Source organism: Cimex lectularius, unplaced genomic scaffold, assembly GCF_000648675.2.
Source record: "Cimex lectularius strain Harlan isolate CLEC.00 unplaced genomic scaffold, Clec_2.1 scaffold202, whole genome shotgun sequence".
NCBI classification, from domain to species: domain Eukaryota; kingdom Metazoa; phylum Arthropoda; class Insecta; order Hemiptera; family Cimicidae; genus Cimex; species Cimex lectularius.
In genome coordinates this window covers 270438-287353 of record NW_019392803.1, presented here as the reverse complement: position 1 = coordinate 287353, position 16916 = coordinate 270438, and the positions used below count along the sequence as shown (strand labels likewise).

Below are 16916 nucleotides of genomic sequence, written 5' to 3'. Positions count from 1 at the left end.
TGTATATAGCGGCAGAATCTATAAGTTACTATAAAACGTATATCCTCTCCGTTTTATTTTGTCTCGGACGTTTTTCCCCGTCGTTCGTTTCTTCAGTAAATTCTGGCAAAAATGAGGAAGTCGTTTAGAGGCAGATATTTTATTGGGCTGTTTCTTTGCATACTATATTTCGTGTGTATTATATATATTTCATTTATTATATTTTGTTTTGAATAGTTCGCTATTGATTGGTTAGGATTGGCCTTTTATTATCGTGATTTGTATTTAATGGTATAATAACTACAATCATTGACGTAAATTGCCATTTATTTACTGAATTTTACTGAATGTACATTTTTAAAATATAATAGTGAGACAAAAATATCGATTATTTACACTTATTTTAAATGCCATTAGGTCTTAAGCTATATTGGGAACAATAATTGGGATCATCAATTTATTTGTGTTTTAGGGACTTTTTTCTTTTAATTTCAAAATTTTCCAATATGGCCGTGTTTTTATTATAAGGAAATATATTTCAAATGACATCCATCCTATTAAGAAAAATAATGTTTGTTTATATATTTATATCGGGAGAAAAATAGTACAAGTCGGCGGTTGTTGATATGTTCAGTTGTTTTATTTAATTAATTAATTTTTTTAAATTTGTTTCAAGTAGATTGAATTAACAATATTAGGTTGATAGTGCCAATAGTATGAGCATGTTGACTGATCATGACATCTACCCCATCTTCGCCGTTTATACTGACTGCGCTTGTTGTCCTGATCCTAAGTAGGTCATGATCACGAATGACGCCTTGTTGAACAAATGTACCTTTTTTTATAAATTTGTAATTTGGAATAAATCCGACTGAAATGTAGTTACTACTAGTAGTGCTAGCAAAAAATTAACATTTCTAATAAAACCTGTCCGTATATAAATATTTATAACTTTTTGAGTAATTTTTTAAGGAAATAATAGGATATTTTTTCTTTAAATTATGTCTACGAATAAAAATTATGGTTTAGTGGTTTGAACGTTTCAAGAGGATCTCACGGCTCACGTACATGTTAATTAATTTAATTTTTGAGCTGAACCCGCCCCTCGGCTCAATTAAAAAAAGCTCTATCGTTGATAATTAATGTACCAGTTTGAATAGAGGGGAAAATCTTCTCCTTTTGTGACCACTGTTTCTCTATAGAAAACACTTTTTCCAGCAACAAAAGTTGAAAAGGGCTGTTTGTTAAGGTTTTAAGCCCAGCTAGTGTCAGGCTTTTAAGATAACGAGGTGGCAGACTTAATGTAAACACGTCGGACCGGCAGGATTTACGTGAGCTTTTGAAGAGCTGCACTTCACAATGGGATGTGTTGTACTGGCTTTTCTCGACATATTCTACCTCCCGGTTTTGTTACATTGCAATGACAAACAGTCTTTAGTTAGCCGAGGACGCGAATTAAAAATCGTTTATTTTCTTTACAGCTGGTCTTACTCTTTCCCAACTTGTAGAAGCGAGAACATGCGGACCCAGACAGGTTTGACTAATTATTCTGATATTGGCTGGGTCTGCTCTTTTTTAAATAGCAATTTCGTAAATAATAAATAAAAGATTTTCTCCGATATCACCTTGGACCACCTAAATATCGTAATTATTGAAACGTTCGTTGACCGAGCCACAGGTACATATGGCCAACTTAAATCCGCTCGCTCCTACGTTCATGTTGATGTTTTGTTTTCAAACAGCCTCCAGGTACAATTTTCATGTTGCGCAGAATTTCGAATCAAACCGGGAACACGTGTTTAATTATCGGTAACCCCGGTGTACGTGTAATTTCAGCTTTTTGGATTGGCTGCGGGGTTGAAACTTTTCGGCTGTCATCAATAATCCACTCACGTTCTATAATGGACGTATAATGGATTAGCTTTCATTTTTGTTATAAATTAATTTTTAAAAAATCAACGCTTTAAACGAATTGTGCACGTCGAATTTCTAACATTAAAATTGTTGGATAGTGATTCGAATTTGAATTTCAGCTCGACAAATTCATACTTTTTACACTTATATCATAAATAATTACCAGGATCATAAAGCAAATTGCAATTACATCGAAAACTGACGAACATTTTACATCGATATTGAAAAATGGCGAATACCAAAATTCTTTGTTAATGATTTAAATTACAATTTAGCTTGGCAGGTGGAATATTTTGAACTAATATGCCGTGTGCCATCAATATTCAGTAGGGTTATAAAACACAATTGCGTTGAATTTCGCACGCTAAAATTGCTAAATTGTTGGTTTTTGATTCAAAGGAAAATTCAGCATGGCAAAAACATGACTCTATGGGAGAAAAATGTTTATGTTCTTACTTAATTATTCATTACATATTTTCCCCTCTAACATACTCCCTTTGAATGTTGGAGCGATGTAGGGAGATACTAAATATTTTAAAGTTGGGGTTAGAATTGAAACAAAGTTAATTAAATTTGAACTACAAACAGGGTTGCTTTTTTTTATTCTGTTATACAATAAAAAATGGTATTAAAAAAAAGATCGATTGTTTCTATTTTAATTCCGAAGGTGGTCAGTTCGTTTGAAATGGTTTATTGCTGTAAATAGTTAAATAAGTGAAAACAGTCCTCTCCGTAGAGCAGTGTGTTCTGGCATATCGCAGAAACGTTTTGACGTCAAAAATAAGCCTTTTAGGTTGGCTACAAGGTTAAAACCCTAAATCCGTCTAAGGCTGTTCTGTTATTGCGAATCAAAACGCAAAAAAATTAATGCACTCCGCCGATTTTGTGAGGTTTACGTCGGATTGTAGGACTATGATTTCACAAAACCTATAAAAAAAGAAAAAAAACAGATATAAAGTATATTTAGAAAAACTGAACTTTGTTTAGCTCTTCTAGCGTGTTGAATATTATATTATTTTCTAAATAATCCTATAGATTTTTTCTTACAGGATTTATCTTTTTAAAGGTATTTTTTTAATTTTCAAATTACGTATTTAACAAGTATTCTGGTATAATGTGTCGTGGATTAGGTGGAAGTTTCGAGATGGCCTATTGCCCCTTCCCAGACCTGAATCAATTTTAACGCCCACTCCTTGCTAGATATGCTATTAAGTCAGTTATAGTCAATCAAAACTTTGAGAAATGCGATTCCTATTGGGAAAATTTCACTCGAATCTCGTCAATGCTTGTTAATCCGGTTATACCAAGCCGATCTCGACGTCTAATGACCTGGCCTATTTTTGAACACACCTTTATATTTGGTATTTAATTTATGAAAGAGTTGAAAAAACATTCTAGGGAGGATTGGTTAGCTTGAGTTGCGAGCGGAAACAATTTTTGAACGGTTTGATCATATCAATGTTTAAATTACTACCATTTCATGTTTGAGAATTGTAAATACCTATTTGGGGGAGGTGTAGGATTATTTTGATATAAAAAGTTGTTGTTTTTTAAGTTGAGAAGTTATGACAACGCTGTTAAGCAAAAATTACTTAGCGTGTAGGAATGTCACCCGATTTAAGATTGCTGGAGCACGGCAGGGTATATGCGGATCTTCTGTTTCGATTTTTGGAGGAAATTGTTCTTTTTATTGTATATTGTTCTGATAGTACTGAGCGTGTGTTAATAATCAATGTATTTATTTTCGTGAATGAAGTGGGCGAGGGTGGATGGAGGAATGTTGAGACCCTATCGACCTCACCTAGGTTATGATCGAACAGGATCAAGTACTACACCACCCTGTTTGTGTTAATGGTTTGTAAATATGAAAGAATATATTTAAAAACGAGTGAGAGTGCGAATGGGTTTGCATCTAGGAAATGCACGCGATGGGTACTGAAGTGAGTGAGCTATTGTGAACACTCGGCGGTTGGACGGATAAGGCAAGAGGTCTGACGCCGGGTCGCCATCACCCATGGTGAGTGATTCTCTGCCTGTAATTTATTGTAATTTACATAAGCTGAAATTGCTGTAGGACCGCGTGATAGGCTCAAATGCAACTGCTGAATATAAATCTCCAGCCACGACCAAATTGGTAATTGTGAATTTATTCCGCTCCCCCACATCTTTACACGGCCGGCAAAGCCCCAAATTGATTTCAAAACTTCCTTTTGTTGAGAAAGAAAAGCAACATCTTTGAAGGGGTGAAAGCGACCCTGTAAATTACAAGACGTAGAAAAGCGGGTCGGATTGAAAAGCTATTCGTACTCGGTCCGGACAAGGAGCTATCGGTTCGATCATTTGGGAAAAAAGCCGTCCGGGGATCATTGGCGAATAAGTTTAAACCGGCCTTGCTTCGAAACCGGCGGGGCAGAAGGTATTATCCCGCGTATCGCCATAGCGAACGGATTATCTGTTTTATTGATGGTTCCGACCGTCAGCGTCGAAACTGCTGCTTTAATTACACGAGGCCAGACGGGCTTGACCCCCTTCTTCCCCCCCTCATTGCATAGTCAATACTCACACCTGGGATGTATGTCTGAGTTATCAAGTTTTCTGCGCGCAGAAGGGGCACATCTGCTGCTAAAAGCAGGCCGGGTTTTTTTCTCGATAAAACGGATATTAGGCCCAACCCCCGAGCCGAGATATCGTCGATTTTTTATTGATTCGAAACGCGACGAACCTCATGTTTTCTCCACGCGACAACATCGCGCTTTTGTCGTGTTTAAAATTAAGCCTTTAATCACCGTCGGCTTTGAGGTCTCATCGAGGCAGACTCGCCTTCCGATTTATCACCTGGCCCTTGTTTGCGGACTCTTCCCGGCTTAACCGCAACTTCAATTATACACCCGGTTCCAAGTTGTATCATCAATTCGCCTCGTCAGTCAAGAGCCCAGCATTTGAGAACGTTCTGACCCAGAAAGTGGCCCGAACCTATTAAAATATTAACTATTTCAGCGCTAAATTGACGAAATGTTGTGAGACTGATCAAAACTGTAGCTCTTGTGTAATTTTACGCTCGAACAATTAGTCAGACCTCCCATTACTTTTAGTGATCAAAAACACATTCTGTTTCCCTTTCCTATTCGATCGTAAATCTTTGTTAACATCTAAAACGAGAAAAAACGGAATGGGATAAAACATTACCTCTGATTGCGCAGTGTTTTTAATGTTTTGCTAATCCAAACGAAAAAGTCAATTTTGACGAAAACAACTCTTGGTATAAAATTATGTAATTATTCAAATTGCCCCGTATTAACCTCATTTACTCAGTTTTAACAGTCTAAAATTGAAAATGTATTCTTGATAAAGTTAAAAAGGAAATAATGTAAACACTGTCGGTGGGATTTTTTTTAAATTCCCAAGAATAATTTCTGAGCTTTTTTAAGGTTTGCCGTATTTTATNATATATTGAATTTTTCATATTTATATTATTTTTCATAACAAACTCAATTTTAAAAAGGTATCTATTTAAGTAGTGCAATGTTGCATTCAGCATCAAACGCCGTTAAGCAGTTCTGAGAATTACCCCTGATAATAACTCCTTATAACTTATATGGGCCTAAATCTCTCCTACAAATTTATATAGCAAAAGTCATATTTTTATTTATAGGGGGAAAATTATGTGGTTGTCACAGGGCTAGTGGTTTATAAAGTCTTAATTTGCTTAACCTTAATAAACTTAAAATTGTTAATTATTTATTTTTATGTGGACTATTTAAGGTGTATGAATGACTTGGGGATGTAATTGTTAATTTTACAAATTTGATTGTTACGGGTTTTTGGTCATCTTCAGTGTGATTTCTTTTATTCAGACTTAACACTTACCTCATCCCCTCTTATAAACCTTAGAAAACGGACTTGATTTTACAGAAATCACACAGACACACTGAAGACGGCGAAATAACGCGCCTGACAGACCAACCTAGCGTGGATAGGCAAACAACCCTAGTAAATCTAACTGATTTTAAAAATACTAGCTGTATTTCCAGTGTCCGGTACTTCTCTAGGACAGATTTGAAGTTATAAAAATACGTACTTGACTCGGTACCGACCGGACAAGGTAAAAAATATACTCGACGGTGCGGGGCTACCTTTGACAATACCGCATCATTTATCTGCTGCTTTTCATTAAAGGCCATTAGCCGAATCATGTAAGGAACGGGACATATATGATATATCATCACACGGCCGTGAATCACTTGACTCGAGGGTAAAAGCTGTTCGTCCCGATTTAATTAATCACGCTTGCTGATATTTAAAAAAAAGTTACAATATTATATTCGTGAGAAAAAAAACAAAATAAACAATCGGTAAAAGTTTTGATTGATTGTCGGTCATTTTTTGTTTATTATAGTTATTAACACTTATAAAGAAAGGCTAACCATCTGGTCATGGTTTCAAAAGCTTATATTTTAATTGTGAATAAAAAACCATGAAGAGGTGAGAAGTGTTCATTAAAATAATTATTTATTTTTACTTTACCTTAATGAAGTTAGTATAAAATGAATATTTTAATGAGTTCCGTCTTAGTTGAAAAAAAGTGAAGTTCCTGTTTTAGTTTAATGTTTGGTCTGAAATTTTGATATCTTCCATTTAAAAAACCCTGAATCATAGTCTAAGTCCAAACACTAGTAAATAAATGTCTTAAATAACTTCAGTAAAAAAAAGCCTAAATCAATCTTTTCCGGATTAAATCGAACTTTTTCTAAACCAATTTATAACTTTTTTAAATAAGTTTTTAATTTTTCTAATTCAACTTATTCAGCCTCAAATTAACATAATCAGTTGGAAGGAAAATACTTTAGAAGTTGATACTTTCAAACTTTATTAAAAGTAAAATAAGACGTTTCAAATAAATTATAATTATCTACTAAGCTATGGATGTGATGTGGCCTCCGACAGCAGTAAGAATGTCCAAGTCATGCTTTATAAAAATTTACGTTTTTTTTACATATTAATTAAATGTAATAGTCATTGGTGTGGCTCAAGTTACTTTCTTAATTTACACGAAACTTAGTTCTTTTTACGTACTTTACTGTACTTTTTTTAAGTACTGCACTTTACCTTTAGACATTTTTTTTGTATTTGCAAATGTATCAGGGATACGGCAAAATCTGCCCTACACGACACGCAAGAATGGCACAATTACGCAGAAAGCAAACACTTTGAGCCCTGAAGATGATCTCAATAAAGATCGAAACGTTGACACTATAAAGAAAATGTTTTTCGGAAACCTACATAACACCAGACCGCATCTCACGATTTCTGAATAATAATTGCTTACTTGGCAGAACCGTTATTTTTTTATATTTATATTTTGTTCCTATTAGATTATTTATTCAACATAAAATTTTTAATTAATTGGAGATCGTGAGGTGCGGTCTGGTGCTACGTGGATTTTAGAAAAACATTTTCTTTATCATGCCAACGTTTCGATCTTTATTGAGATCATCTTCATTAAACACCACACATAAAATTGTTGGTTTAACTTGAAAAGTTTGAAAGTATATTACACATTACGAATATACATACTTAAAAGTCTAATGATGATGTTTTTTTTTTTACCTTTATTCTAAAGGAATGCGGTTTAGAACTTTATCCATCAGGTTTAATTGATTTTGTAAAAGCTAAATTTGGTTTGGAAGTCATTTGATTTGTGAATATTTCATGTTCGTGTAATGATAGAAAAAAAATTCAACAGAAATGAAAGTAAGTGCGAGTAAAATTTTATGAAAACCATTTATCTATAATAAATCTAAGCGTGTGCCCAACTGGATCTAAAGTACTTTATCTTCTCATAACATTTACGCCATGCTAAATCTAAACAACAATATTTTTCCTGCTGCTGCACATAGATTCGAGAATATTTTTGAAAATATTGTAACTCAGCGACTGTCGTAATAAAAATTAACATTGTCTGATCAAATTATTTTGACTTTAGTTGACTCGAATGCTTGTAGACAATAACTATGATGTCGGCGTGTCTGACATTTTTACCGAAGGCCCCTCTAATTATGATTAATTTAAATGATTATTTTTATATCGTGGTACCTGATCTGTGTAAAATGTAATTAATTAGTGGATTTAACAAATTTAATTTTAATAAATTAAAACTGGCTTGATTTTTTGTTGTCTATGTCCGGTTATAATGTTCACTGTTTGTTGGGTTGAAAAAATCAAATCAAATTTAATACGGAATTGTTAACTTGTGTATTGTTTCTGTTGACCTGTGTCATGGGTGGGTTTTCCACGATGTGAAATGTATGAACTGGCTTGAATTGTAAGTCGTCTTCATACTGGTTTCGGCGAACTTGGGCCGATATAGCTTTGTAGGTGGATTGTTTTTACTGTTCAATTGTAAAAGCTTAACTTCTGTCATTGTTTGGTTTGGTACAGCTGGTATCGAAATCGGGCTTTTTTTCCCTGTTCCCCTCGGCCCTTCACCTCCTCTTTTGATTTTAATTAAACCTCTGAACTCCCGGAGATTTGGAAATATCTAACGCACTGTCGGTGACACTTTGAAGAAGGTCCGTAAAAATCGACTTTAATCTTCTCCCTTTTTGACCGAATTGTTTGGCATCTAGATTACATACATATGACTGATGGACTATCCTAAGGAGTTGAAAACTGCATGAAGTCGATCATTCACAAACTTAATTTCTTCAGCGTTTAAGCATTCAAATTTGACTTTTGGATAAGTTCTATTTATAAATCGCTTTGACCATCCAGCTAGTCAATTCTCCATGGAGTGAGGTATTTTGAACTATTTAGAGCGATTACCACTAACTAAAATAATTACTATTATAATTTACCCTAGACAAAATGTCTTATTTTCTAGTTAACTCACTACATTTTTTTAATGGATAATGAACTCCATCATTACCAAAAATGATGAACGCGTAGATCTTTTATTGGATTATGGAGTTATGCATAATGTATTCTACAAAAATTGTCGATTTTAAATGTTTTATGTTTAGCATGGAATTGCTTCTATATTTTAAACGTAAAACTCCAACGTAAATAACATTCCACTTTATACTGACCGAAATTGACTTCCCTGACGAAAAGAGGTCTTCTCTAGTTTCTCCGAAGTTTACTAATCTCTAAAATATTTCTTCAGTGATGGACGACTTCGGCAAAATGCCTGGTTAAACAAAAATAATTGAATTTCAATGAATTTCTATTACACTTGACCGAAGTTTATTCCCATCGAAAAATGACACGACTAAAGTCAAGTCGTCAATAGTTTGACTGATTTAAGCATTTTCTCTCTCTCTCTTTAAAAAAAGACATTAACTGTTGGATCCCCTTTAAAAGGAAGAATAATTCCGGGCTATATTATGTTAATTTTTTCGTATATGTGAGACAACACTCGGCGCAATTTGAAAGGCAATAAGGCCACTCCTTTTTGGGTACAAAAGGGTTGTATAATTTCTGCAAACACAGAGAAATTGTTCTGACAGTAAAAACGTAAATTGTTGAATTATACGCAGTAGTTTGTTGGTTAGTTGTTTTCTAACAAAAGTAATCCACCGAAATTATAAATGAATATTTATTAAACCTTTTAGTAGATTGATTTATCTTAGGAGGAAAGGATTTTTATTGTATTTATTCCGTGCAGCGAGTTCTGCATGTTGTGTGAAGTGATATCCATGATGGCGTTTTGTAATGCAAGCAATTAATAGATTTTGTGCTCTTCAGATATTATTTTTTTTAAAGTTACCTGCAATATTGACCGAATTGTGACTGAGGCGTGTTGACCACCTTCTCTTCCTTGCTTTCCAATACTTCTACTACTAGAATTAAAATTAGAAATCCGAATTTCCTGACCGATTGAACAATTATCGTCTCATCTTTCGATTCCGATGACTGAACACGTCAACACGTCAGATATTCCTCGGCGCAAAAAATAAACAGTGGGTAAACAATTTACTTCGAGGGGGCGAGGAATTTAGATTTGTATCAACTTTCCGTGGTCTTTTGTTGAAGTTATCCACTATCAGTACTTATTTTTTCCACTTGCTTGCCTGACAACGAGACTTTATTAAGTTTATTGTCACTTCCAGCTTTGTTTTCAGTTTACAAATATGCTTTAAAAGAGTGTTTTATAAATTTTAAGAGTTATTTATTTTAAAAATAATAATAATAATTTAGCCGCTAAAATGCCCTTAAAAATTAATAATAATAATGTTATTTTAAACGGATATTAAAATTTAAGAAATAAGTCTGTTGGAAAAAAGCATCTTGTTGAATAAAAATAAATAGCCTGGTTTCAGTCCTATCGAAAAAACAAGATGAGAGTAAAGGAAATGGAAAAAAAATTAAACATAATTTCAATATTTTTGCCCTCCCGTTTTCCCTAAATATTTTAGACTTTTCCTTAAGTTTAGATCTAAGATGATTTAAATGATAAAAGAACAGAAAATTGTGAAGGCATAAAAATATGGATTGAGTTATTATTGTTTTTAATGACTTCATTCCATCGAGGAATTAAAAGTTATTTGTTTAAATTTTATATGGGCAATTTCCAGGACTCATTAAAACCATTTCATCATTTAATTTTTATTGAGAAATCGATTTCTCGGGCTCTTGCCCAATTCGTTTTTTCCCCGTGTACATGTGTCAACTTTTACTGTTCTTTAAATTTGAAATGTCATATTCCACTGAGTATAATTTTGTTTTAAATCGAACAAAAGAGAGAAACTACATTTAATTAAATTAGAACTAAGTCCATATTTAATTATAATACGTTGAACAAAATGAAAGAAATTAGATAATAAGTTCGATGTATGGCTCTTAATAAATATTAACATTTGTATGAGATTGAGATATTTTTTTTTAGCAGTCTATTAAAAAAAGAGAAAATGTTAAACTTTCAGTGCTATGTAGAATAAGGTTCATATTTTACCGAAAATTTGAACGAGAAAACAGAAAAAAGTCTTAAAAATGTCGGCTGATTTGTTTTTAGTATTTTTTGAAACAAAGTATTTTAATTTATCAGTTTATTTTTAATACGTTTTGAAGACTATGCTGGATAGAAAGGGATAAATTTGATAATCAGTTAGATTTAGCGCGGTTACTAAATTTTTAATTAAATATCGACGAGATCTCATATTTCATGTTTTAAGGAGTCCATTAAAAAATGAGATAATAATTATATATTATGATTATAATTATGATTGTACATAACTACTCTGTTGAATTTTACTGATAAAATGTAAAAAACACGAGAATACAAAATAACTATCTGAAAAACGCGGTCTGATGTATTATTAATATTATTTGAAAAAGCTATTTAATATTGTTTAGAAAAATGATATAAATTTTACGTTCTTTGTGCAAGAATTAAATTTTGGACAGCTTTATTTGTTTAAAGGATAATAAAGGGAGAAATTTCACCATCGGTTATAGAACGCAAATTTTATTGTATAAATTTGTTTTGAAGGTTTAAAAAACAAAACTGTCTTTAAATCTAACATCGCTAGTAGCCCTTCGAAAATAGAGAAAAACTTCAAAGTAAGATATAGGCGGCAATCTGAGATTTCAAATTTTACCGTCTTAAATTATAAAAAGCGAAAAATCTTATAGTCTGAAGATTTTTTTGTATTATTCGTCTGTTGATTCAAGATCGTTTCTTAAAAGAATTTCAGCGAAAAAGAGAGGATCTTTGTAGTTACAATATTTATGGGCTTGTGTTATGTATTCAAATAGATACAGAGGGATCTGAAACCTCGAGAGCTAACGTCTACGTCTTTAAAAAGAATTTTTTTTTAGATTGAACAATTTTGACTGGTTAAAAATAGAGAAGTAGTTTTGTCCTTTAAGGAAATTAATAAAAAAAAGAGGATATATTCCGAAACATGTATGGTTTGTATCACGCGTTAAAATAAATAAGGAGGAATTTGAATTTTGAAATTTTGCGTTTTCGTCCGTAGAAAAGATAAATTTTTATTGTCTGAAATTTTTTGACCGGTTTAAAAAAATCTAAAATGTAAAAGAAAGTAATTTCGTGAACAGAAAATTTTTGCTCTGCTGTTGTAAATTTTTTCTAACGTTTCAAAATATTTTAAATGTTCAGTTGGATGATTTATTTGGTCTTTTGTATAAGGGAAAATAAGAATTATGACTTTTTTTGCCCTGAAATTTACCGTGTACTAGGGAGGGTTGTGTTGTCGGCTGAGTGGTCGGAACATGCTGCCACTGAACACTGGCACTCTGTGTTGACTGGGAGCAAGAAGGCCCCACTTCGTGCCGACTCATGCAAGCGAGCATGCGCTCCAGCGGAATTCTAAAATTAAAATATATATAGATAGATGGCCAGTGTGCATTTTACAGTTCGACTCTGTCCAGGTGTTAATTGTGTTTTGAACCAATCCGATGGAGCAGACGGGCGGACCTCGGAAGGCCGTTATACTTCGGAGGATGGCCGGTCCACTCCACTCCGGGACTAATTCATTTAGTTGTGGATGTAAATCTCACTATGCTTTGTCTCGGTTTTTTTCACCAGGGATAATCTGAGTCTTTCTTGAACCGGATTACATCTTTGGGCTTTGCACTACGCAGGTCAATATAGAAGTATAGGTGTATTGTTTTCCTCTCTGCTCTAGTATCTCGGCCTCTTTCTGTAATCTGCCCAATTTTGTTATGGCCGGCCTCTTTTTTAACTTCCTGTACCCAACTACTCTTTATCTTAGAACTCATCCTGCTTAGACGATGGAACCATTTAGATTTCCTTACGGTGTGTACAATTTATTAGTTATCTTCTCGTTTCGTTTGTTGTTTAAATTGTTTTCTATGCACGAATAATTTGGATGAGTGAAATGAAAAAAAAAATGGAAAAGAGTGTTAGAGTCCTTAGAGTAATTAGTAACTGAATATGTCTTCAAAAAAATTTGAAACCATCGATTACAAATTTAAATATGCCAATTTGTGGATATGTTTATGATTGTTTTGCCTTGGTAATAGCCACAAAATAAGTCGAAAGCTTGTCAGATAAAAATTGAATTTGTTTTTTCATTCATGAATCCAGATTATTTATTTGTTATCTTAGCTCTATATTTTTTTATTGTACACTTTCACTTGGACCACAAAATGCCACAATTTGATCATTGCCATGAATTATTCAGAAATCGTGAGATGCGGTCTGGAGTGATGTAGGTTTCAGAAAAACATTTTCTTTATCGTGCCAACGTTTCGATCTTTATTGAGATCATCTTCATGGCCTGGGATTTACAAACATTGTTTACATTTAACAAATACATTTCGGATGTGGAAAAGTGAATTTATACAATGCAAAATATATTTTTTATATTCAATCAAAATATTTCAATCTCAATCAAATGATCTCAATAAAGATCGCAACGTTGGCACGATAAAGAAAATGTTTTTCTGAAACCTACATCACACCAGACCGCATCTCACGATTTCTGAATAATTATCGATTAACGGTCACCAATCACCACGCATTGCCATGAATCTTTACCATTACGTTTATGTCAAACTAGAAGTGATCCGAGGTGCTAGAATTCTGTCAAGAAGTAATCTTTAAGTAGTGATTTTTTTTATTCTAACAGGCACATAAAATCTAAAGGTCAACAAAAATGTCAGAAATTGTACATTAATTGTTTTGTTGTTTTATCACTATATACGAAATGTAATTTTTTACACATTTTGTTTTGTTTTTCTTTTTAAAAGCCGTCTACTACGTTATGCTTTCTATATTTAGTACTCTTATCTGATGAGATAATGTTGACCTCCGATCTTAATAATGTTTACACATTACAATTGTGCCAGGAGATTTAAATTCCATTTTTGCCCAAGGTGAAAAGTTTGCGCATACAATATTCGTTTAGGTTCTCTCTCTCTCTCTCTCTCTCTCTCTCTCTCTCTCTCTCTCTCTCTCTCTCTCTCTCTCTCTCTCTNCTCTCTCACTCACTCACTCACTCACTCACTCACTCACTCACTCACTCACTCACTCACTCACTCACTCACTCACTCTCTCTCTCTCGCTCTCGCTCGGTCACTCTCACTCACTCTCTCTCACTCTCACTCACTCTCTCTCACTCTCTCTCACTCTCTCTCTCACTCTCTCTCTCTCTCGCTCTCTCTCACTCACTCTCTCTCTCACTCAACTCTCCCACACCATTCCTCCCTCCTGTTTTTCGAATATATTTTTGAAATTTGTCGGGTTTTTTTAATTTGAATATCAAACAATATTCATTCTTTCGTTACCCCTCTCATTCTATCTATCTACCGTGGGCCGTCCGAAGAGATAAATTTTCATCATCCGGGCTGTAAATCATATTACTGAATTTTCTTCATCATCCTTTCAGAAGTGATTTATTTCATGCTTATATGTTATGTTAAGCACATATGGATTACAGTAAATCGTTAAAATTTACATATACCATGGTTACGGTGTAGATTGTTCATGTCGCTAGTTTTGTTTGTTTAGTTATGATGTTTAATTTTATTTTTTAAGACTTATTATATAGTTTGTCGATCATATTATAGGTATAACTACAAGTATTAACCATTAATATCACAAGAATTCTCTTAACTAATATATTTCTAAATATAAGTATGTAATATTTATACATTATTATTGTGAATGGAAAAAATTGATTCTTAATTGTAAAGGCATAAGGCATGTAAAGAATTATACCCACTCAGAAATATTAAAACATACTTTTTTTTCTATTTATTGCATGAACCAAATACGTAATACACATTCCATCCCCATAGGATAAAAATTGACTATTTTATACCCATAAATATTTTTTCTCTCACCACAATAGGATATAGGAATAAAACGTTACAGAAATCTCGACTCTCAGTAGAATTAACATAATAATTTAGCATGATTTAACATTTTAAGTTTCGTATAAATGGGAAAAAATTAGGGGAAAAATTGTTTTTAAGAGCAAACTGAATTGATTTTATTTTCAAATTCTTTCATTTTTAATACAGTTAATATAAATTTCAATTCGCTACAATATTTAATTATACAATTATACAAAATAAATAGCATTTCTTTTCTGTCTTATCTGGAAAAAAATTTCTGTTGGTAACAATACGATTTTGAAATAGTCCAAGGAAGAAATGCATGTGTCAATTACTTCTTTTGTACATAGAGAATGTTTTTCGGAATGTATATTTTCGTTGTTTATCGGTCGTGTTTGAACGATATCGGCTTGATCGAAGTCATTGGCCTATACATTTCTATTGGGTCGTTTCGTATGAAATATAACCAAATATAAGCAGTTTATACCTTTCGCGTTTTGAATTATCTTATGACTGAATTGCGCTATTGCAACAAACCTCACAGTAACAAAGACACTTTTATTTAAAAATAAAATATAATACGTACAATAACAATATTTTTTATTAATTATTCAGAAATCGTGAGATGCGGTCTGGTGTGATGTAGGTTTCAGAAAAACATTTTTTTTATCGTGCCAACGTTTCGATCTTTACTGAGATCATCTTCAGGGCCTGGGATTTACAAACATTATTTACATTTAACAAATACATTTAGGATGTGGAAAAGTGAGTTTATACAATGCAAAATATATCTTTTATATTCAATCAAAGTATTTCTACTCACTCAAAGTGTTTGTCTTCTGTGTAATTGTGCCATTCTTGCGTGTCGAGGTGAGAGTGCCGGTGAGATTTTGCTGTTTTATGTTATATACGTGGATTTGAAGGGGTGGGGAAGGAAGTCGTTATAGAATGACATTTATGTATAAGGCGTCGGCTTCTTTGAGGTGAAAAGAGCCGACGAAGGGAAACAATGTGTTGGTAATGGTTCGGCCAGATTATCCTTTCAGGATTATATAGAAAGGGATAAATAGGAAAAGGAAATCTAAATTGTTGGACAATTAGACAATTAGATTTTTTTTTATCCTACGCCAGTCTTTAGCCTTCAGGCTACCCGACTCCGCGTAACCCAATAAATTTTCGTCTGTCGGCTGTACTGTTTTTTTTTTGCACTAACCGACTCCCCGACGCCTGCCATAGCTTCAAGTGGTCGTAGTCCATTTCACCTTGGCCGCAAAGCATACAGGGGTATCCGCCACTCCGATCCCGAACAGATGTTTATTGAGTTAGTCCTGCCCCGTGGTCACCCGGAAACATGCAACCGCCAAATCCCTTCTTAGGTCAGATGGTAAGCTATAATTCCTCAGACTTCCTTCTGCCGCCTGGGAGCGTCTTACCTGACCTTTCAATTTAAAGGGTTTTTGCAAAATTCTTCTGGCTGAATAGAACGTTAACCCTATCTCGCCGGTCTTTTCGAGCTAAAGCATCCGCCCTCTCGTTTCCGTGCAATCCGCAGTGGCTGGGAATCCACTGAAACACTATTTCTTTTTCATCTGACTCGGCTTTATTAATCAGTGAGAGGCAGTTGATTACATCAGGGGTGCATACAGTTAGGATCCCTATTTTACGCAGAAATTGCTGCTTGAGGATCAACTAGGATTACTAACTTATTTTCAGCTCGGCCGTTAATCCAAACGAGGGCAAGATATATGGCCCTGATCTCCCCATCGAAGTTGGACGAAACTCTACCAACTGACCTGAAGTGCCTATGTAAGAATAAACCCCGGCTCGTACATTTCTATTTGCTGTTGTAGCAGATCGTTTGAAATATGCGCTCAAGAGGGTGAATGATATATGACAGCGATTGTTTCCAATGTCGGTGCTTTTAGCTCCCATTCTCGCGTCGTGCTCTTGTTTACTTTGGAAATCAACCCTAGCATGCACTTCACTTTGATAGTATTTTCTATTTTAGATCTGGGCAGAAAAAACGACTCTATTCTCCATCTCCAGCCCATTACTGATGGTAATTTCTTCATCCCCGTCGAAGAAGCTATGCTGCGTTTTTAGTCTTTTGCGAGGCCCAATAATCGATTTCTAGTCTTTTTAGTCTTTCGAACGTGTTGATTGCTATCCTTTCTCTGCGCAGCTCAAGACTTTCTTGA

General features: G+C 33.9%; 2 protein-coding genes across 2 annotated transcripts in view; one reads left to right on the top strand and one right to left on the bottom strand.

Moving 5' to 3' along the window:
- Window positions 1-12227, bottom strand: part of LOC106669367 (5-hydroxytryptamine receptor 2A) — a 31385-nt gene extending 19158 nt beyond the window's left edge. The window contains exon 1 of the mRNA XM_014398792.2: window positions 12084-12227. The gene's annotated coding sequence lies outside the window, so the exon portion shown is untranslated. The remainder of the gene's footprint in view (window positions 1-12083) is intronic.
- LOC106669366 (26S proteasome non-ATPase regulatory subunit 1) overlaps window positions 1-16916 on the top strand; it is a 438166-nt gene that overhangs the window by 166175 nt on the left and 255075 nt on the right. The gene's annotated exons all lie outside the window — the stretch shown is intronic.